This window comes from Triturus cristatus, chromosome 6, assembly GCF_964204655.1.
Source record: "Triturus cristatus chromosome 6, aTriCri1.1, whole genome shotgun sequence".
NCBI classification, from domain to species: Eukaryota; Metazoa; Chordata; class Amphibia; order Caudata; family Salamandridae; genus Triturus; species Triturus cristatus.
In genome coordinates, this window is record NC_140589.1 from 110,469,372 (window position 1) to 110,491,781 (window position 22,410).

Here is a 22,410-nt window from a genome sequence, read left to right on the forward strand (position 1 = left end):
CTTCTCTGTTCACATCAGTTGTATGTGTGTCCTCTATATTTTGAGCAGTCGATGCCACCGGAGAAGCAGGAGGGGGCGCCCCAATGAATGATGGAGGAGGAGGAATAGGCGTCTCAGGGATCGAAGAAGCTGACTCCAAGGAGGAAAACGGCAGTAGTAGTCATCCAGCATATGTTGCAAGTTGGAAATGAGTGACAAAGGCATCTGTGCTGCTGGATTTTCAGACTGTGATTGAATATTTGGCTCTGAGTAATAGTCATACTCTTGTTCATCATCTATGTCCTGGCACTCAATGAGGAGCTCTGAAGGACTATTAGCAGCTTAAAACCTATCATCCTTCTCTGAATACTCCTCATCCGCTCCATAATCAAACAGTTGCACTGGAAGGTTAGGAGAAGCTTGTATTGGTAATAAAAGGTCCATTGAAGACTGTCTACGTTGAAGTAAAGAAACCTTCCTTGATTCTGAAGGCGGCAAAAGAGCTGCAGAAGGCTTCAAAGGCACTAGAGGCATCAAACCTGGAGGTGATACCAGAGATTCGCCGAGGAAGCTGCAGCCGTTGACGAAAGACATACTTGTTCCTCCATTTGCAAAGGCTTCACAGTCGAAGCAGGCGTCGACAAGACAACCATCGACGGGACAGGCGTCGACGAGGTAGGCGTTGACGAGGTAAGCGTCGACGGAACCTATAGATCTTTGGACGATCCCGTCGACGAAGAAGCATCCGTCAACGAAAGTTTCTTCTTTTTCGTCGTCGATGAAGAGAGAGAGGTAGTAGATGACTTAGGCCTCACCGTCACTGAGACCAGCGTCAACGGAGAAGACGCCGACAACATCACTATAGCAGGTTTAGGTGAAGAGAAGGTAGCATTCGTCGTCGTAGTTGTGATGATGGAGGACTTCGTCGACGGCGGAATCGACGACGAGCTCGTTGACGAGGTGCCAGATTTCTGTGGTAAAGGTCTCAGGCAGAGATTTTGACACCTGAGACTTAGATCTCGGAGGGGTAGAAGGTGGAGAGTGAACCTTAGGGAGAGCTGGAGTCCCTTTAGATGGGCAAGGCTGGTCTTCACACTTAGAAGAGTGACGTTTCTTCAGCACCTTAGCCTTAGGAACTGTCATCTCCGCCTCACTAGCCCTTTTCTTAGAGGCAACAGTCTTAAGAGAGGAATCACTCTCCACATTAGATAATGGGTCATCCTTCATTTTTAGCTTCTGTAGCCACAGAAGTTGTCGTCCTTCTCTGTCCCTTAAGGTCTTTTGAGGAAAAGTCCTGCATATTTTAAAATCTCTCACCTGATGGTCAGGATGTAGGCAGTAGATACACTGTTTGTTTGGGTCCTCAGAGTGAAGTCGCAATTTCCCACAAGACATTGTAGTGAAGATTTAAGCAGAATTCTTGAAGAGAAAAGTTGAAGTACTGAGCGGAGCTCAGGGAGACTCCCCTCGCACGACGTGCGGTAGAAAATCTGAGGGACTGAGCCTCTGGGGAAAAGGTTCTAGAGGGTGCTGACGCCTGATTGGCTGGAGTTTGGACTATATCTAATGACTTGGATGAGCTAATAAAGTGACAAGTTTTTTCCTATTGATTGCTATGTTACAATACTTCCTGTGGAATGTTTTTGCTATGCTATTTTTACATATATATATGTATATATATTGCTATTTTATGTACCGTGGGACTCCCACTTCGATGATGGGGAATGATTCAAGCATGTGAATCTATATAAGACACCCCAATACTGGAGAACTAGTGGTTATCTTATGTTTGGCAGGCTGGGGGAACCCACCCAGTAGGCAGGGTTCCCCACCCAGTAGGCAGGCCAGTGGAGAGCCAGGCAATGTTCTGTCTGTGACCTCATTAATGCATGCCACCCCCTCTCCTCCACCCAATAGCCATGCAGGGCAGGACAGACACAAGCCTTACTTGTTATGTTATATGTATTTGTAAAGCTCACTATCACCCGCAAGGGTATCCTGGTGCTAATTTGAGCTTTTTTTTTTACCATAACCCTTGGTTGGACCCATCATTATCCTGGTGACAAACTCATCTGGAGGTTGGAGAGATTAGTGGCCCCTCCTGCAGCCAGAGGGGTTTCTCCAGAGCCCGGGGCGGTGGGAACCATGAGACTCTCGCCTTATAACCCTGACTGAACATTTGTTTTGTATTTATTGTGCTTGTAGTAATGTGTGTTATCTGACAAACCTCACACCGTGTCCCATGAGTGACGCTTTGACTGCTCGACCAAGCAGTTGCAGGGAGTCAAGCAAGCTTTAGAAACCTAACTACGCTCTGTCTTGGACTAGGTACCCAGCAGTCTGGCACTAGCCCCAAAAAGAAGAACCAGACAACAAACTAAGGGCAATTAGTAGAATTTTCAGGAAATTAATGAAGTCCATAGAAACCCTTATACTATAAAAGAAGCCAGCTTTAAAAACAAAAAAAGGACTTCCACGTAAAGTGCTGTACAGACACCATCCCAGCCACAGGGGCGCCTGTCTGGGCGCAAAGAAGATGGCAGGGCACTGCGTCACTTCCGTCCCGCCATCCTAGACAGGAAGTTTATGGGAGAGGCATGGCAGCTATTCCTTATGTGTTTGGAATCAGACGAGGAAGGTAGCAGAGTTCAAAGTTCACTTCTCTATCTGCTACCAGGATGTGCTAAGTCAATATAAAGCCCTCAATCGCCACCTGCTCATAGGTTTGTCCTGGAACCAAAGCAGTTCTACTGCAGCTTGCTAAGCCCTCACATCCGCATGTGTTACTCCAGCAACAACACAGGACACAAAAGGGTCTGAACAGACACAGGGCAGGCCTTGTTCCACAGACGGAGTGTGGGACCGACATGTCCCAGCCGGTATCCACCCTTCAGCCTGTGGTCAGATCCCCACCCGCAGCGGTGGGAACCACACACCACCAGGGTGCCCTTCTTCAGGCCCCGGCCTGCCTGTGTGTTTATCCGGCACAAACAGGACCCCTTTTAGATGAAAAAACACTAACGGCGGGGGCTTTGTAGGCCTGCTTTTAACAAATTCATTAGGAAAGTTAATGTTTATAAAAAATCCATTTCGCGCACTTCGAGCACTACAAAAAGCCTGAAGAAAAGGCTGCTTTGCAGCTGCTGCGCGGGATTAGATTTTATTGTACAGTCTTTAGAACTTTACGAGCACATACATGTAGATGGAATGCATTGCCAAGGCAAACTCCGGGGATATGTTTTTATGTGACGGTGTTTTTAGATTTTCTTTACAAAGCAGCTAAAGAATTATTAAACTGAACTTGTGCTTTTAACTTGTGTTACTTTAGCATGTTTTTAGCAAAGGTAAGTTAATGGTAGTTAATGGAGTCACTGAGGATTGGCTCGCCATTAGAGTCTCTCCTTCTATCACAAAAATCGCTGGTAATATTTTACTGTAGATTTCACCGCCCGCAGGGGCTCGAACCGAGGTGAGCTTGACAGACCGAAAAGATGGCCCTGGCAAGGTGTGCCTGCTGCCAAAATGTTGTGTCTAAAAGCCTTTGTAGCCAATCACGGAAAAAGGGGGAAATCTGGACTTCCAGGCAAAAAGGTTTAGAAGGGAAGGCCAGGAAACCTATAACAGTCCCCAGTTTCAGGCGCCCCCCTGGGAAATATCTGTGAGTTCCCAGCCACATAAGCATGTGTACGTGGCTTATAACTGCAGCTTGACGGGCATGCCTTCCTATGTGTCCTAATGTGTATATATTTGAGGGTGTTCATAAGCTTCCAAGGTTCACTTCTGCCCAGGGTGGTAGATTTCCTCACACGGAAATCAGTGGCGGCTCCTCCGCTAAGGCGGGCGAGCGTCGCCCCACTGCTTTAGGCAGTGTAAAAAAAATGAAAACTAAAATGATAATAACCAGCATTCTTATCACTTTAGTGTTCTGTTTCCTGGTGTGGGGCGGGGCTGGACTGGGCTGCCAGAGCAGGGGCCAGGAGGAGGAGTGGTTGCTCCACTCTAAAGTGCGCATAACTGTTTGGCCGGCCATCTCTGTCCGACCTTAACTAGTGTGACCAGACGTCCCGGTTTTCCCGGGACGGTCCCCGTTTTTGGACAAGTGTCCGACACTTTTCTTCAAGTGAATTAAATGTCCCGGGTATCGAACAGTGTCCGGGCTAAACATAGAAATGCCCTGGTTTTTGTTTATGGCGTGTGAAGTCACTTAGGTGAGCGCTGTAGCAGGAAGGGCAATCCTTTGAAGAGTGACATTTTCTCTCGAGATTTCCGTTCTCTTTGTACCTGCTGCGATTGTCTCTCAAAACAACGGGAAAACAAGGCAAATAATCAGCACTACTGGTTCCCCAGAATTATTGTTTCTTTATCATGGGAAGGATGAACGACTGAGACAGACCCTCCTTGTTCTGAAACAGCACCTTGAATGTTATCCGTAGATCACTGCAGTGGGTACATCCACCCACTGAGCTACCTTACCGGCTTCAGTTAGGCTTGTTAGGCGCTGGATGGTCGGTGAACACCTCCAACGAGGAGGAGGGAGGGTGGTTTGTGGCTCTGAGTCCTTCAAAGAGTGAATCTTCAGATCTCACAGTTCCAGCTGAAACGGGTTTAGAGACCAGAACAGAGGAGGCTTCAAACCCTGATGGGTTTGCCTGTGCTTTTACACCTTTTGTTGTCGCTCTGGTACTAATTGGCTTATCCGCTCATTGGTAATGCTGTTCTGCACCTCTTTCATGTAAGTGCTGTGCTTGGAGTGGTGCATTGGCAGGAGAGGCAGGCGGACACACAGGCAAATAGAGTGGTTTGGGAGGTCTGTGCCTGTTCAGTGGTCACATCAATCACCGTCAGGGTCTTTTTTGGGACAGCTTGGTGCATTCTGGGTGTTTCAAGCCTTCATGATGCCAAACAATATTGAATTACATTAAGCTTTTTCAAAATTCGGTTACTCAAAACACCCAGATGCTCAAGCAGCATGGCGTTCATCAGCCTAAAAGAAAGCTTCAACATGCTCTTTCTGTCTGTAATGCTTTATCTCGGTCTGTGGAGGGAGCTGTCATTGTAGTCCTTTTTCTGTCTATGACAGCTGTCGAATAGTCCTACTTTTATGTCGATGGTTACTGCAAATCGTAGTCCTACTTCTATGTCTCAGACCTGTCCCCGTTTTTTGTTTTGAGAATCTGGTCACCCTAACCATAACACTCATGTGCACTTAGCATGTTCTGCACCCAGGCTGCATTACAGCCTGGGTGCAGAACATGCCCAGGTCACCATTCCCGTCTGAGTGCTGAACCATGGCACTCAGACCAACCATAACGCTGCTTTGCAGCGTTGTGATTGGCTAGAGGAGTCAAGAGCCTGGGTGCTTCCTGGTTCCTGCTTCTGAGGAGCGAGGGGCGGCGGCGAGTGGACTGAGAGGCGGAGGCTGGCCGGGTGTCTGTCCTGAAGATAAGTGGTTTTTTTTTTACTATTTATTATTTTAATTTACAAACCCCTTCCACCTCCCCCTCCCCCACCACCCACGGTAAATAGCTGCTGCCAGTGACTGAAATAAAAATGGGAGTAAATACTTTTGCAAGTATTAAAACAATTTTTATGAATTTTCGAAGTGGTTTAACACTTGTAAAAACACTATTTGTACAAATTAGCTTAACTTGGCTTTGTGAATCCAACCCTACGTTGGAAGATCACAAAATATGTAATCCTAGGGCTCAGAATAGTTATAGAAAACGTTGACAAAGGCATTAGTTATGGATTTTTGTTACGGTTAGTATTTGGTAAAAGATGGGTGGATTTGCGTGTGTTGGCTCCCATTGTCTGAGAAATAAAGCCCCATAATCCAGCAGTATGGAACTCAGGAGTAAGGCGCCTTTCCTGCACAGACTGCATTAGCAGAGTTGCGTTGTACCCTCAAAGAAGAGTGCCATAAAAAGGAGTCAGGAAATGAAGAAAGGTTGTGTTTCACATTGTGAGCGTAGAATGCATACACAGCAAAATACTGGACATTGTATACTTTTGACTATGGACCAGTGCTTCTGCTATATCTTTAAGAAAACCTATGTGCACGAATACCTTTAATTTGTAAACAAAGAAAAGCTGTAAAACCAACAACGTTATCATGACAGCAAAGTAAAGCCAACAACCATGAAAGAGGGATTAGAGAACAACATTCTGTTATTATGAAAGGCTAACTCATCCAAACAGCAGGTGCTTTCTCAACAAAAAAGCCATAAACCAGCAATTAAAATGTCATTGTTTTGCAAAGTACATACATTAAAGAAAATACACTCCGAGTCTCAATTACAAGCTATCTATCACATTTTTGCCATTTAACAAAGGGACTACTTGATGCCCCTTCATAAAAACCTAATTGGCAATGTAACCATCCACAAAATACTGTTGCCTTGATGGGCAGCCCATCTAACCAGTGGCAAACTAGGAAGAATACATGCAAGGCAATGGTTGGACCTAGACCTCAAAATGGGGAGGAGATCTGTCTTTCACAAATTGTAGCTTAGATAACAAAATGTGTGGTTGACACCGTTCATGCGTGTTCCAATTGTGTACTGGCATCCACTACAGTACTTGGACATAAGCAGACAGGCGGGCCTTATTGTGGAGAAAATGGAGTTGTGCATATTTTTCGGTAAGCATCTCTCAGACACTGGCCTACACTGTTGGTGTCTGTGGTACCCATGGCTTGAGCATCCCTACCCGACTGTTGTCCATGTATACTCACCATTGTCATTACCCATCTACTGACCATGTATGGTGTTTCTGGAACAAAAGTTGGTCTCTATAATCTCCACATTTGCTGAAGACAATTCAGAGGTTTTCATATCTCAAACACTGGTGTTTGTTATGAAGTGGCTTCAATCCAGACTGATACAAGGGGGAACAAGCAAAGGAAGGAACCCCTGGATGCAAGGGAGACCACAAAGAAGGTGTGACGGAAGGCAACGCAGGACTGCTCTAAGAAGCACTAAGTGCGGGTGCCATTTTCCCTGCTTAGTCTGAGATTGGATGGGAAAGTTAGCATGATACGCAGTTCATTTATTCATAAAAAGGGTGTGAAAGTCCTTATCAATAGCACATCTGGATTCATGTGGCCTATGATTTGTTCTCGCTTTGGGGTTTCAAACAAAATCCTGCACAAAAACCATTTGGATTGAGGCCAGACCTTAGTAGAAAGTGCTCCATGATGCAAGGATCCCTGGAAGCACATGATAAACTGTATTTTATTTTTATATTTTTGGGAGTTTCCATCTGAACTAGACCGAAGCAGTAAAGTGACGGAGCGTGTTGCATGTGGAGACTAGTTTATGCAGAGGTGACATTCCTAAACATTGAGCATTTTGGCACTTCAACATTTACTTAGTGGTATTCATATCCTCCCAAAAATATTTTAGACATATTTAAACATATTTTCAAGTTGGCAAAAGAGGGAGCAAGTTTGATGTGGTTGCAAAGTGCATTTCAGCTCTTAGGTTTCAGAGAAGAATTGTTTGATACTAGATATAGTCTATAAAGGTTGTATTTCAAGACATCAATTTTTGCTTCTGAGACCCCTATTTTCACCAGTTATTTAGTTTCTTTAGAAGATACTTCGAGGTAGAGAAGTGAAGTGCTTCATAGGTAATACATGCAGTCTTGATTCCACGGTGGGAGGGATGAAGTGAGGCAAGATTGGGGTTATGTGGTTGAATCTTTTGGTTGTAGGACAAAATCACATGCCATAACCACGCATTTTTTACCCCACATTTTTTTACAACGCATATGCATTTACAACCTATGCCATTACCATGCATTGTTTGTGTATAATTGTGGAGGAGACCCTCCTCCCACCAACTTACCTAAAATGTGTGGTAAAGGCATGCATTGTAAAAACATATATGTGGTAAAAATATGCGTAGTAAAAAATGTGTGGTAAAGGCACAACGTGGTAAAACCTCGTTGTAAAGGCTGTTTTCTGATGGGGTAGAGGGGGTTTGGAGATCCCGGATCTGGAGCTCTACTACTTTGCATCGCAATTGCAACATGCCATAGCCTGGTTGGACGCGGATCCCTCTTGGGAGAGGTCCCTGCTGGCAGGCACGTATGGGGACAGACAGCTTGGGGCTTTGTTGTGGCGGGCTGAGGGGCTGGACCCGCCTCTGGTGCGGCTTGGGGCTGCAATTTGGAACCGAGTGGTACGTAAAATTATTCAAGATAGACCCTTTGCCCCGGAGGCGGACCTCTGGGAGATGCCGCCCTTTGCGCAGATTGAACAAGTAATGTCAACAGAGGTGTGGAAGTCAGGGGGCTGCCTGATGTTGGCCGACCTGTACCCAGACGATAAATTTATTACGTATCAGGAGGCAGTGACCGCCTTTGAATTGGGAGCAGGGCAGTTTCTGCAATATGCAAAAATAGCGGCAACAGCACGACAACTGTGGCCTACATTTCCGGAGGCCCCGGGGCACACTCAGACTTTGGTCACTATGATAGCCATGGCGGGAGGGCGAAAATGTGTTACTCACCTTTATAAGGCGTTAAGGGATGATAAAAAGACCGCCCCCCTAAAAATAGAAGAAAAATGGCAGCAGGTGTGCCTGCAGGAGCTTACGCCGCGAGACTGGGTGCGAATCCACGAAAGTGTGCGGAAGGTGGCAGTGAGCAATCGCTTTAAGCAAATCCAGTACAACATAATACACATGACATACCTATCCCCTAGAAGGATGCACGCCGTTGATGGCTCCAGAGACCCCCAATGTCCCAGATGTCGCTGTGATCCAGCAGATTTTCTGCATATGGTATGGACGTGCCCATCGATCCAGACGTACTGGGGGGCGGTTATTGAAGAACTGACCCGGATAACCGGATGGACGATTGCATTGGACCCCCGTGTGTGTCTACTGGGCTTGATTCCGCGAGTCCCGAAACGCAAGATAAGCAGGCGGTTTCTGGTCCTGGGGCTAGTTATAGCCAAGAGGCGTATAGTAATCCACTGGTTGACACAGCAAGGACCTCTATTGGCAAAGTGGAGGTCAGATCTACGGGAATGGGCCCTAGCAGAGGAGGGGCACATATGGAGCACCCCAAGTTGCCTGAGGTGCTACTAGCATGGGGGGCTATGATGCAGGAAATAGTGGGACAAGCCTCCCAAGTCACTATATCCAGTACAGCTGGAATGTCCATTGGAGTGGGGGAGACCCCAGGTCGGGGGAGGGAGATGGTAGGTGGCCCCGTATGAGTACTTAGATACACATGAACCTGGAGTTACATTGACCCGGCAGAGGAGGGGGAGGGCAAGGGGGGGGCAGTTGGGTTGGGGGGAAGCGGCTGGGAGGTGGGAGGGGGGAATTGTCTTAAGTTGGTTTGGATAAAGCAAATTCACTGAGACATCGATTGTAAAGCATCGAAGATAATGGACTCTCCAAGGTGTTGAATTCACACATTGTTGTTCTTCAATATTAGTACTGTGTGGTTCCTCGCCTCCGCAGAGGTGGACTGCCTATGGAACTGCTGGTTGAGAGGTGTGAGGCAAGATTGATAACGACCTGATAACAGGATTATGGATGATGCAATAACCGGAACACTTACAGGTGATACGTGTTAGATTTGTCCATTGGTAACTTATAGATATCTGTCTCACGGCTTTCTATGTTGGAGCCTCTTCGATGCATCTGTCGATATTGCTATGTTATGCAGTATACTAATGATGACGGAAGTTGTAATCTTGTGGAAACCAATAAAGTTTGTTTAAATAAAAAAAAAAAAAGGCTGTTTTCCGAATAATTTAGAACCAGATAGATGAGCTGCGAGTGTAGCACTACCTTGAGGGGTGGTAGAAAAGCTTTCAAAAGACCTGTTAGGAGTGCGTGTCCGTAGCGAATGAGGGAGATTGCGAGGGATTGGACAGTTTTGAAGATGAAGGGTCTAAAGATTCTCACTAGTTCTAGCTCGCATCTGGCATAGTTTACTAACTGTTGTGTTTAGTTGGAATCAGCAGCCTAAACTGAAGCCTGGGGTTTTAGAAGTTGTAACTAGTTTAGGAAACATTCCAATAGCTTGTAGTCTCAGCACATTCGATTGGTACCGCTATGTTTTATTTTGGAGGCAAGACTAGGAATACAGTGTTTTGGGGAGTTGAGTTTGTTTCATTATGGTCGTCAGATCTTGTACCACTCAAAGACAAGTGGCCAGGGATTCTGGCTCGTTTGACTGTTTGTCTCCATCACTTGAGGGGTTCAACATGCCATACAGGGGCATGGATGGATCCTTAAAGAGCCCTGAGTGGGACTGGAGTGGCTGTTGAGACCCAATTTCCAATTTTAAAATACTGGATTCTCTTTTCAATGTGTGACTTAAATCACTTTAGATGCTGGGTAGAAAACAGACAGTTTACCTTAAATAACCCTCACCCACCAGGATTTCCCCTGGGTGGCATGCTTCATTATTGGATTCTTCCCGTTCCTCGGCGGAGCGGGCGTGCTACGACCTATGGGTTACGTAGGAGCACTTTTGATCATAGAAATTCATGAACTTAATTCCATGAGTTTCAAACATTTCGCCAATTTTTATTAATCGTACCAAATAGAGGCAAGAATAGAATTGTTTTCCTACTAAGCCAGGTATTTTTAGTTTTCACCACTAGTTAAAATCCCCCCACTCCTAGTTGTCTATTCATCCTTTATAGTATACGATCTAAAGTGCTCCCACGTAACCTGTCGGTCTTAGCGCGCCCCATTCCACAGAGGAACAGGAAGAACCCAGTGATGAAGCATGCCACCAAGGGGAAATCCTGGTGTTGATAGTAATTTAAAGAAAACTTTATAGCTCACTTTGGTTACTATATTACGAATAGGAGATTGAGTCCTCAGTTTTTTACCTATTCCTCCCCTCTTTTCTTTCGAGTGTTAAATCACTTTAGGACATTGTCTTCTGGCCCATTCTTTCTCTATCTATATAAGGATGTCAAGTGTGTCGGATGCTGGCAACAGATCAAATGATAGAAGGAGGCAGGTATCTCTCTGGCCAGAGATCTTCAGTGTATCATCAACAATCCAGAGAATAATAGATTCAGCGCTGTGTCCTGTTCTGAAGCCAAACTCGAAGTCATCAAAAAGTTGGTGACTTGCAATGATGTTTTGTAATTGTCCACGGACACAGCTCTCTAGTAATTTGGTAAATACGTGGATAGTCGTGATGGTCATGTGCTTTAAAGCAGGGAGAAAGGCAAGGCCTGTATTCACTGAGCCATATAGCAGCTATGATAGCTCAGTGCTGATTGGCTCATTCTGAAGGCTCTGTGCCAAAGACCACGCCCTAATACATAGCATACCGGAGTTGCTAAATGCGTGCTGGAACATCTGAAAGGCTGGGCATTTTACACAGGAGCAATACCAACGACTCAGGCTGGCTTTCGACCAAAGCACTCTGTGACGGATAACATCGCCGTGTTACAAACTGTCACAGACAAAAATGTAGTAATGAAGAAGCAAACGGTTTATTGTGTTTTTGTCGATTTTACCACTGCCTTTGACCGCATAGACAGGCCAACTCTATGGACTAAGCTAGGTAAGCTTGGAATACCGAACGATTTGCTCACCATAATCATGGCATTACATTCTGCAACTTGGTGTAAAGTTCAGCTGGGGGGTGAAAAAGGGTTGACGGGGCCTATTGCTACGAAGAATGGCCTTAAGCAAGGCTGCGTTTTAGCCCCCACTTTATTTTCCTTATACATAAGTGACCTCCCAGAATGTCTACAAGCAATCAATAATGTCCTACCGAAAATAGCCTCCTGCAATATGCACATTTTAATGTACGCTGACGATCTATTAATACTGGATCTTACTTGAGACTTGTTGGTATACTCCGGGAGGCAACGGAAGGCCAGTGCGACGCCCCACATAACAGCTATGTTAAGTTATTGTTAAGCTGCTCTCTGACTGTCTGTACACACTCCAATGGTCGAACTGTTGCCCTACTCAATGCCAATGTATGTTGATTTGTGTGGAAATTTTCAATAAAAAGATTTAAAAAAAAAAAATACTGGATCTTACACTGGTAGGTTTACAAAGATAACTTCATGCTCGAGATAAGTATGCTAAAGACAATTATCTTACGCCAAATACGCCTAAAGCTAAAGTCCTCCCCTTCAGAGGTAGAAAGCACTGCCTGTACTATAACTGGACATTAGATAGGAAACCTCTAGAGGTTGTTAAAGAATATGCTTACCTGGGGAAAATTTTCACCCAGACCTTACAAAATTTGCCCCACCTTGGCTACATCAGCCTAAAGGCTGAAGCCCACGTTGGCGGACTATTGATGCTCTATTCTTTCATAGGAAGTAGACATTTCGCTCCTATGCTTGAGGTCTACAGCTCAGATACCACCAATGTTACTCTATGCTCTGGAATATATCCCGATTAAAGGCATAGGACCGACTGAATGTAAAAGAAGGGACTCTACTGCATAAATTACTAAGTCAACCAGTCAGTACCCGTCCAAGTAATTCGCCTTGAGCTATTTAAATACAGCGTGCATGCAAAAGCCATTAAAAATATACTACGCTGGGCCTATAATCTTTTACATGCAGACCAAGGGACCTTAAGGTATGTCCTGAAATTGGAGAGTTTTAGAGTCGATGCGCCTCAGTACACTTTTAATAAGAACCTAAATATTTCACTAACCCACTCTGGCTGCGCGATTGCACTATTGAAATCTATGACCCCCTTACATCTGAAGCTTTATCTAAAGAACCTGACCACAAGATTAAGCTACAAGTTAGATCCAGACCACTGTTCTCGGCTAAAACATTATGCACAGTTTGCAGAAACTTTACAATATAAAACTCCACAACGTTACTTTGGTTTTCACCAGAGTACATGGTCAGGCGTACCATCATTTTAATGAGGCTAGGGGTCTTACCCTTGAAGACCCTGTCTTTTAAATTGGATAATTCCACAGAAACTTATTATTTATGTAATGGAGGACGGCAGGATTTAGTACATGTGTTATTAATTTGTCCAAACTTGATTCTGGTAAAGGCCCGGCGCTGGCATATAAAGCCCATATGTTTTAGACATAATCCTAGATCTGCAAGAAGTTTAATTGAGTTTTGTAATTCACCGCCTGATGAATTTACCTGTTCTAATCTATATAAGTTTTTAAAACGTTTCTTAAAATTGTTTTAATATTGAATAATACAATTGTTTTATTATCTTTTAATCATGTATTTGTTGACCTCAGTTGAGGTTTAAATCAAATTCAATAAAGTTCCTGAAATTCCTGAAGGATGCAATGTTTTTACATGACAATGACTTTTGGAAGCCACAGAATGTTTAAGCAGGGCTCCCACAAAAGTATGCTTTATATGTACTTTATGGAACCATTCTATGTGCATAGACGTCTATCGTTCCCTCACGTGTAGCATAAGCAGCCCCTCTGTACGTGGGGTTCCTGAACGGAATATACTTCAGCATCAGATACCTCTGGTCGCCATGGTTCCACTCATGGGCCTTCATCTGATAAGTCAATGCATTGAGCCAATGGGACTAGTGCACCAGATAATGACTCGTGGCGGACAAGCCACGAGTCATGGTGTGCTGCTGACATAGTACAGACAACAACGCCTAGAGGTAATTGTCAATGTTCTGTGCTTTCTGATAGCACCACCGAGTCTGAAGAAAGTTACCGCAGACTGCCCTGCCCCTGCTGCACAGGAGCTTGTCCTCTACTCCTGGCCTGTGTGTGCAACCCCCTCTGGTGTGCTAACTCCACCTGCAGTGCGTGTGTGTTGTGACCACAGACCAGTTTATATGGCTAACAGAAGTTGGAGCGACCTTGACTATGAAGGCCCCTAAGTTTTGGAGAAAGGGTTGGGCAAGGCAAAACCTACTGCATTCATCATTGCTTGTTCCATATGCTTCACATTCTGCCACATCCCCCAGGGTGATATATACATTCCATGCTACAATACACCGAGATCCTTCCGGATCCGGCAGCCATTCTTAAGTGAGATCTAGAATTCCTGCCGCTCCCAGTGATTCTTCACAATAGTTAAGGTCCCGGTGCAGTGCGGCGACACCGGAGCACACAGTGGCATTGCACATTCACTATGATGATTTTCATTTGAGGAGTACGAGAAACTGCAATGCGGAGGTCCCGCCACAAGTGCCTGCCCCTCCCATCCCCTCCCCAACTGCGGGTCCGCCGCCATGAGGGCGGAGGCAGTTTGTGAATCGGACCCTGACATCTCCACGTTTTATAGGCTTTTCTCAGGCACAGGACGGATGTTAGATATGTGGGTCCATGTTCTTCTATAAGAACGTCGGGTATGTCTGCCTACGTGTGTGAGTGAGTATACTGATAATAACCACTGATATAGAACATAGTACTTTGGTGTCCCACTTCGTAGAGTTTCATTCTATCCAACAGAATCAATTCTTCTTATTCTTAGAATAAGGATTGAGTGAGTTAAATCCTGCAAAGCTTAAAACGTATGGTGTCCAGGTTACATTGAGGTGTTTGAAGGGGCCACATAACTCATTCAGCTATTTTACCAGGATTGTAACTTCTGACCAGCAGGTAATACAAGGATCTCTAGAACAAGAGCTTCAATCCATTGAGCTATCATACGTAAAATCCAAATTCAAGGCCTTCACGTTTCACGCTGTACTCTGAGGCAGGCACAGTAACACCCTGTGTAGTTCTATTTTAAGTTCAAAATATTTTATTGAATTTTTAGTTCTTTAGTGTACCTCTATTTTATTATGCTTCAAACCAGTGATGAGATGTCTCATAGAAATCTTGAGGTTACTGTACATCGGGGAAAGGTAAACCTGCCACTAATACACCATGAAACATGCTTGATACACAAAGATCTCTAAATTCGGTCCCTTAAACCTGATATTTTCCGAACCAGCAATGAGAAAATGGGATTTTGAGATGGACCCCTATTGTTTTTCTCTTCTCCACTGCTCCTCCTCCATATAACCATTCAAAAGCCACTTAAAAATCGTGAATGAAAGGCTTGGAGAGTAGTCCCTGGATCACTGGGAGGAGAGGAGACTCAGGGCCCGATTCACAGAACAAACTTAAGACTAAATCCTAAACTTAGTACCATTCTGGTATTCACAGAATGCACCTAGTACTTCTGGTATTCACAGAATGAACTTACTACTTTTGCTATTCACAGAATGAACTTAGTACTTTTGCTATTCACAGAATGGATTTACGACTCCTAAACTTACGTCCGCACTCGGGCCGGAAATTCCGGCCCGGAGGCGGAGCTTCCGGCCCGGAGGCGGAGCTTCCGGCCCGGAGGCGGGGCTTCCGGGCCGGAGGCGGAGCTTCCGGCCCGGAGGTGGAGATTTCAGCCATAGCTAAATCGCCCGGAATCCCCACCTCCGGCCCGGAAGCTCCGCCTCCGGCCCGGAAGCTCCGCCTCCGGGCCGGAAGCCCCGCCTCCGGGCCGGAAGCTCCGCCTCCGGGCCGGAATTTCCGGCCCGGGTGCGGACGTAAGTTTAGGAGTCGTAAATCCATTCTGTGAATAGCAAAAGTACTAAGTTCATTCTGTGAATAGCAAAAGTACTAAGTTCATTCTGTGAATAGCAAAAGTAGTAAGTTCATTCTGTGAATACCAGAAGTACTAAGTGCATTCTGTGAATACCAGAATGGTACTAAGTTTAGGATTTAGTCTTAAGTTTGTTCTGTGAATCGGGCCCCCTGTCCCAGGAATACCAGCTGGACCAAGATACCAAGAGGCACAGGAGGACGAGAACCAGGATGGAAGCAGGAACATGGCGATGGGGAAGACCAGGACCCGGAGGATAGGCAGGACTAGGAGAACCACCAACAGGATCAGGACCAGGAGGACCAAATCCAGGAACCAGGACAATCAATATCAGGTAGGTCAGGGTCCAGGTAAGCCTAGGTTAGAAGGAAGAGACCTAGGAAAGCCATTATCTGGGGATCCAAGACCATATGGACCAGGAGAAGGTTCATCTGGGAGATGAAGAATATAAGACCCAAGTGGAGCGAGAACAGCAGGACTTGGTCCATGAGGACTGTGAACAGGATCTGGAAGAGGATCACTGCCAGGAGGATCAAGACCAGAGGGACTAGGAGGACAAGTACCAAGACGACAGGAACCAGGAGCCTAAGCAAGACTAAGACCAATGAAAACCTGAATGATCAAGAGTACCAGGGCTACGTGCATTAGAACTAGGAGGACCAAACCAGGAAGACAAAAATACCGTAGGAGGATGAGTACCAATAGACCAGGCCCAGAGGGACCAAGATCAGCAGGGCAAAGAAGACCAAGTGCACCATAGGAGTGCCAGGGGCCAGGAGGAGTAAATGGTCTGGGTCCTGGAAGTTCAGGGTTACCAGAACAAGTAAGACCAGGAGCAGTACCAGAAAGACTAGGAACAGGAAAAAACAGGACCAAGAAGGCTAGGGTGGCTGGGAACTGTAGAAGCAGGGCCGGGGGGAGCAGCAAAAGTATGAGGAGGGCCAAGGCCAAAGAGACAAGGACCAGAAGGATGATATTCAGGCAGACAAAATCGGGACTATAAGGAACAAGAGTAGTGCTCAGGAAAATATCAGGAGTATGAGGAGGGTCAGCAGGACCACAACAGCCAAGACCAGGAGGAGCACCAGGAGAAAATCCAAGCAGGGGAGGAAGAAAAGACCAACATAACCTAAAGGAGTTGAAGAAGGTCGAAGAGGAGGCTCAGAAGGTGGAACAGGAGGCGGGCAGAAGGAGGATGAAGAGGAACAGAAGGATCAGGAGGTAGAGTAGGAGGATGACTAGAAGGAGGAGGCCAGATTGTTTCTGGGCCACATGTATAAGGACGTAACCTTAGCTGCAGAGGCCACACATCTCATAAACAATTGTTCATTCCTCTTAGGCTACAGCCCCTTTAGAAAGCTCCCACCCTTTTCAACCTGCTCTCTTACAACACAGCTTGTTTGTGACTATTTTAGAAAACCATAACAACTTCACTATCACATTGTTTTCTTTTGCCATTTCTGTGGGGGGCAGCAGTGCTAAATTTGAGCTGATGGTTTCCAATGTTTGGCACCCGCACTTAATTGTGAACTCCGGCACTATAACAGTCTGCCACACGATGATGCTGTCTGTAATTTAGCGATAAGCAGAATAACAGCTGTTTATTAATTCAATATACATCGAAAACGTTTATTTCTGACACCCAAGCCATTCTTATAACTTTGGGGACCTGGAATAGTCTGAATAATCTCAGTTGTATGGTTGGTAGATGCATAGGTATTGTCGTTGTAGTGTCGTTGGCAGCACTGGAAGGGGCAATGGGTAGTTAAAGCTGCAGTGGCCTACAGGCGAAGGCCTTGCACATATTTTATTACAAATTAAGCATCAGGGGCAGAGTTTGTCAGATGTACAGCATAAGCTGACTCTCGTTGGCTCTTTACAGTAACATCACAGGCTCCAATGTGAGGTGGAACCCTGTCATGAACAAGAAGCCATCTTTTGGGGGAAGTCCCGATCTGGAGTCACCCCTGCAGTGCGCATGTGCAGATAGGCAAGATCACCAAAGACAAAAATAATGCAGTGGAATAGATATAACAATACTTATTTATATAGATAATGGAAACTAAATTATTCCATCAAAGAGAAATTATTCTCTGAGAGACCAATTATATTAATTTGAAAAAATACACTCACATTCGGTTGTTTTTAAAAATTCTTTTATATATGAATTTTTATATATATACACATTTTGATAGATTTCTTTGTCATACGAACAATACACATTTACATAACGTCAAACACAACATAAAAAAGTGAAAATTTACGAAACAGAAGCAACAAGAATGACCGACCATTGGACTTTGGTCTTATGTTTTGACAACATAAAAAAGTATACATACAAAAAATTATATACAAAAAATTACATGTAAATAATACATAGATATGTCTAGAAACAGAAAACAGAATCCTTGGAGCCCTAGTATTGAATGTGCTGCGAAAAAAAGATTATAAGCACCAAAATTACAGTTCGCAGTTCACATAAGTTAAGATCGCCCTTATATCAACACCTCTTAGGGTATTTGTCATTAAACCCTACTATTTACTGGAGTTGAAATGTATTCTTTATACATAAATTCAATTTAGGCAGGGCTTCTTTCTGTAACAAGTCGACACGTTTCAGCCCATCTAATTAGGGCCTCATCAGGACTGGGGGTCAAAGGAAACCTTGCAACAACGCCTACTTCAAGGTCTAGATGAAGGTGTCCGAACTCAGCCGAGCTGGTCACAACAGAATATTAACCCAGCGTCTGTGATAGACGAGGGTACATTCAAGAAGTTTTCTTCGCTCTTCACTCGAGCGGTACTAGTTAATCGGGACGTAACTGGTTCTTTGCCCTGGTACAAACTCATGGGCAATCGATCTCTGGGAAAATGCTTCCTCCGATAGGCAAGATCATGTCAGCCTGCACAGCCCATCCATATGGAGGAATCAACCTTTAATAGTGCATGTTTACAGACTCAAGGGCATGTGCTGTCCTTGCCCCTTGCAGCTCAATCCAAGTGACTGGTGATTGAACAATCACAATGTAGTAAAGATCACCACCCACTAAGTATTGTGCACATTAGGTAAATCAATGAAGTATACACAGTTTGCAAAGAACTGTGCATATCCTTAATCCCTCCCCCACTAACAGATAATTTTTGGTTGGTAAAGATTCTCCAACTAAGGATAACCATATAGGCAGTAGCAAAAAAAAAATGCCCCCCACTTCGAACCATATCTCAAATGGCACTGAATGTGCGAGTGAGGGAAGCCAGTCCAGCACTCATTCAGTCAGTGGCGGCTCCTCCGCTAAGGTGATTGAGCATCGCCCCACTGAGGTAAAATTAAATGATAATAACTCATTGTTATTAACATTTTATTTTTACATCCTTGCCAGCTGTGGTGGGGTGCCCTGCTCACAGAGCATGGGAGGAGTGGTTTGCCCACACCTAGTGCGCATGCCACTTTGGCCGGCCCTCTGGGGCAAGTCAAACCGTCATGTGCACTTGGTATGTTCTCGGACAACATGCCCAGCCTCCCATTCTCTGGCTGACCGCCGATCCACGGCGCTCAGACCAATCACAGCGCTGAGTGGCAGCATTGTGATTAGCTATCGGGAGGCTGGGAGCCAGGTGCTTCCTGCCCTGCGGACGAAGAGGACAGAGAGGAGGAGGAGGAGGTGGCAGCATACAGATAAGTGTATTTTATTTTCACTCCATGCCCCTTCTCCCTAACTCCGCCGGTAAATACCAGTCATGACTGCTTTCAGTTGCTTCCCAGAAGGAATTCTGAAAATGATGTGGCTAAAAGTGCTTTGGTCATCACCCTTCTCTTTATCCATCCATCCATTTTTCCTTTCTTCATCCATCCTTCCATATCTCCATCATCCCCCTCTTCTTTCATCTGTATTTTGTGCCATCCTTCCTTCTCCACATCCTCCCTGCCAATCATCCATCCACCTATCCATCATTTTCTCCATCCATCCATTCAACCATCCATCTGTCACTCCCCCATTCCCTTCCTTCTGTGCCCTTGTTTTGTTTGTTCTCTTACCTGACAGCTATATCAACAGATTATTTTCAGAGTCAAAGAAGCCGCATGAAGCTTTTAAAGTCTTTGTTACACACATTGCCCAGTGGCTCCCACCCCTGCTCAAGCTGCGAGAGAGGGGGGTTCATGATGACCCTGTTATCCATGTTGCCAAGTACAGATTTACCAATTCCTAAGCTTTAATTTCACAACCCAATGCATTCTGGTCATTGACTTCCAGTGTCATTTCAACTTATCCAGTTGAACTAAATCACCTGAAAACAATGACTTGTAACAGAAAAGCACAGAACTGGAGCATCACACCAGGTGACATCACGTCATCTCTTGAGCGTATCCTAACTCAGCGGCGGCTCCATCGCTAAGGCGGAGGGGCACTGCCCCACTGCTCTTTGAGCAGTGCAAAAAGGAAAAGGAAAATATTAAGTCAATTTTATTATCATCTTATTTTTCTGTACTGAGGCAGTTTTACTGGGCAGGGTGGGGCGGAGATGTCGTCACAGCCAGCAGTGGGAGGAGTGGTGGACACTTATGTGTGCATGACGGTTTGGCCAGCTTGGGCCAGCCAAACAGTCATATGCATGTTCTCTACCTGGCTCTATTGCACAGCCTAAGTTGTTGCAGGGATTCTGCTCATGTACAGAACCATGCGCAGGAAACCAGGACCTTGGTGTATTGTTGTGTACCAAAAAAGCCACCTCAGACCCCAGAACCCCAATCCGACTAGCAATAGTGTCTCATTCGTTCTCCGTACTACAGCGAAGCTACCAATTATTAGACAACCTAGAACATGCGACTTAGTAAACTCTCAGGAATAGTGGGAAACAAGAACACTCTTTCGTTCACACTCATACTTGTCCACAACGTGAGTAATCAGAGACACTGTATAGTTGAAAATGTTTATTTTTAACTAACGTGCTCTAAGGTGCAGTACTCTAGCCAATACAAGCAGCATAATGCATAAGAACAATATAATCAGCATTGTTACAATTCCATAAAGCTCAAAAAGGGAAATCATATTATAATGACAGTGGAAATAGGACTATAGCACCTTTTACCACCCTCCCTGTGCTCATGAGCTAGTTTAGAATAATTATAGAAGACCTCTGGGCTTTGTCAGCGAGACCCCATACCTACGAGATTAGATGCAATGAATTACATCCCAGGATCAGCACAGCTCTTCTATGTTGGAAAGGTTTTCTCCAAGTGCCTTCTCTTGCATGTAATGCCATATTCAAAAGCACCCGTGTTTCAGTTGGGCCACACTGCTTCATGTTATGTCTATGTGCGTGGGACAGACCAAAGTGAATCAACACCATACATTGTTATTCGACCTTGAACACGCTGTGCAGACAGCGAGCACAGTGCCCAGCTAGATATGTGAAAGGTAGACAGTTCTCATGTGAAGCAGCGCCAGCAAAGTATTTTACAAGAACAAAGCCATGTAGTGTCATGTGCAAAAGCGGCAGAATGGCAGCCAAGCATATACTACTTATGCTAACTTAGCAATGTCTGCAGTTAACCCCATTTCCTTACTACAAAGTGGTGTACATGCAGAGGCTCACAGTCTTCAGAGTCAAACCACGGTGCTCAGACCAATTCTGATGCTGCTGTCCTGCTGGTGAGAGCAGCGTCATTATTGGCATGGGGAGCCTGTGTGCTTCCGTGCGCCGTGGACAGAAGGACGGAGGAGAGGAGGCTGCTGGCGTTCGGAAGGTAAGTCTTCTTTTCTGCTTTTTCTAACCCTGCCCCCACCACTGTTCCCTAGCAGCCGCCACTGTCCTAACCAGCATAAAATAATAGTAACTTCTCTTCTTTTGACAACAACATCAGGTTAGTACATGTTTTTTTCAATGTCTTCCCAGCAGGGTGAGGGTAGAGCCACTGTGTACACTAAGAGGGATCAATCAACAGAACAGAAAAGCGAGTTCCGCAAGAGTATCGCCTTGCCCACAAAGGCCATGCATAAATATCTAATGCCATGCATAAAACATCAGGGCTTTCTCTTTTCTTTCATGTAAGCGATGCCCCTTTGCTGGGGAAAGGTGCTGGGCGGTCAGCGCAGTCTGAGCACCCGCGCCGTGCTCTCTCACATTCTACACTACTACCACAGGAGGGATCCTGTGGGTTTGTTGAAGTATCAGGTGTGAGGAAGCTTTAAGACCTGACATAGTCTGAATTGCACGTGTACTTTGAAAGGATGAACTGGCATCAGGTTCAGTGATTAACCGATCAATGGTGCTCAAAACTGTCAACGCAGTGACGCATACTTAGGAAGACATCTTGAGTATGTTATGTAATACTCGTATGCTCTTTCATGTAGTCATACATCCCTTCACTACTTACCCCCAAAAATTGAAAATGGGTATATTCAGGGAAAATTGATATATAATGAATACAAATTAAAAGGAGTATTTACTTTTACACTTTTACTAATAGGGACTGCATGTTTCAGTGCTGATTCACAAAGGCATGTAAGAGTACGTAAAAGAGCACTCCTGTAATAATACTTCCTGTAATTATAAATAGTTTGGTGAATTAACGACAAATGTATTTAATTTTGATGCCAGAAAGAGCTATATCTACTTACACCTTATCAGCTGATGGAAACTGATAACCGTACTTTAATCATGTTCGCAACCCCTGACCTGTAGTATTTTTAAACACTAGTAGTTACATGATATTACAGTGTTCTATTAGCTGACATAACTCCTGACACCACAATTTTCTTTATTATGTAACAAACGTAACTATTCTTTCCTTTCTCCTGGTCAGTGTTGATGGACTAGGCGAAAGAATTCAGCAGAAGGTGACCTTACCGTCATAAATATTTTTACTTGGGCGC